A 1,958-nucleotide genomic window follows, 5' to 3' on the forward strand; every position below is an offset into this window, starting at 1 on the left:
CGGAAGGCTGAGGCAGAAGAATCACTTGAACCCAGGAAGCAAGATTGCAGTGAGCCGAGATCACGCCACTGCACTCCAGCCTGGGCAACAAGAGCAAGACTCTGTCTCAAAAAACAACAACAACAACAACAAAAACTCAACAATAAGAAAAAAGCCTCAATTGAACAATGGGCAGAAGATGTGAACATCTCACCTAAGAACATATACAAATGGCAAATATGCATATGAAGATGCTCAACATTATATGCCCCACGGGAACCACAAACAAAACAAAGAGACACCATGACACACCCATTAGCATAGCCAAAATGCAAAATACTAATACCACCAAATACTGACAAGAATCAGGAGCAACTGAAACTCATGTTCACTGCTGCTGGGAATGTAAATGGGACAGCCTCTCTGGAAGACAGTTTGGCAGTTTCTTACAAAACCAAACATATTCTTACAATGCAATCCAACAATTGTACTCCTTGGTATTTCCTTAAATAAGTTGAAAACTTATGTCCACACAAAAACTGTACCTGGATATTTATCGCAGCTTCATTCAGAACTGCCAAAACTTGGGTGCAACTAAGATGTCTTTCAGTAGTTGAATAGATAAACTGGTACATCAGATAATGGACTATTATTCAGCACTAAGAAGAAATAAGTGATCCTCTTGTAGTTCGTAAGTGTGATAGCTGGGTGTTCACATGCATGTGTGAGATGTGCTACCCTGAAACCTTGTTATGATGGTGGGGGCATTACTCATCTAACATGAAAAGAAGAAAAAGAAAAAAGAAAATTTCTGAACTATGAAGGCATCAAAATACATGAAGGAATCTTAGATGCATATTGCTAAGTGACAGAAGGCAATGTGAAAGGCTACATTCTATACAATTCCAACTATATGACTTTGTAAAAGCGAAAAGTGTGGAGATGGTAAAAAGATCAGTGGTTGCCAGGAGTGGAGGGAAAGGAGGGATGAACAGGGGGAGTACAGAGGAATTTCAGGTTAGTAGAACTTTTCCGTAATATACTACAATAGCGGATGCATGTCATTTTACATTTGTTAAAACCCACAGAATGTACACCACCAAGAATAAACCCTAATATAAACCTTGGTCTCTGGAGGGGGATGACGTGTCGACGTGGGTTCAACAAGTACAATGAAAGCACCAAGCTGGGGCAGGACACTGATGGTGAAGGAGGCTGTGCACGGCAGAAGCGGAGGGCGTGTGGGATCTCTCTTCTATCCTGCTCAATATTGCCATGAACCAAAACCGGCTCTAGAAAATAAAGTCTTTTTTTTTCTTTTGAGACAGTCTCACTCTGTCACCCAGGCTAGAGTGCAGTGGTATGATCTCGGCTCACTGCAAGCTCCGCCTCCCAGCTTCACACCATTCTGCTGCCTCAGCCTCCCGAGTAGCTGGGTCTACAGGTGCCCACTACCACGTCCCGCTAATTTTTTGTATTTTTTTTAGTAGAGGCGGGGTTTCACCATGTTGGCCAGGATGGTCTCAATCTCCTGACCTTGTGATCTGCCCGCCTCAGCCTCCCAAAGTGCTGGGATTACAGGCGTGAGCCACCGCGCCTGGCCAATAAAGTCATCTTTTTAAGTAAAGGAGAAATTAAGACATTTTCAAGTAAACAAAAACTGGGAGAGTTCTTCAGTAGCAGATCTAACCAACAAGAAATACTAAAGAGAGTCCTTCAGGCTAAAACAAAAGGATGCTAGACTAAAATCAATATGAAGAAATAAAAAGTACCAATAATGGTAACCGTATCAGTAAATACAAAAGTTAATATTAATCAATTTTTGTATTTAACTTCATTCCCCTTCATTTGGTATAAAAGACCAATTATACATAATTTGCACAATACGATAATTATGTATCTATCTTGATGAGTACAAAATGTTTAAAGATGTAATTTGTGATAATGACAGCATAAAGAGGGAGGAACAGAGCTATCCA

At 40.8% G+C, this 1,958-nt stretch overlaps 1 non-coding gene across 1 annotated transcript; it reads left to right on the forward strand.

Annotated features, from left to right (window-relative positions):
• Window positions 1–655: 655 nt before the first annotated feature.
• On the forward strand, window positions 656–760 carry LOC112633910. Its single transcript, XR_003121669.1, has one exon. It is a non-coding gene; the product is annotated as a small nucleolar RNA U13 (small nucleolar RNA).
• The last annotated feature ends 1,198 nt before the right edge of the window (window positions 761–1,958 follow it).

This window comes from Theropithecus gelada, chromosome 10, assembly GCF_003255815.1.
Source record: "Theropithecus gelada isolate Dixy chromosome 10, Tgel_1.0, whole genome shotgun sequence".
NCBI classification, from domain to species: Eukaryota; Metazoa; Chordata; class Mammalia; order Primates; family Cercopithecidae; genus Theropithecus; species Theropithecus gelada.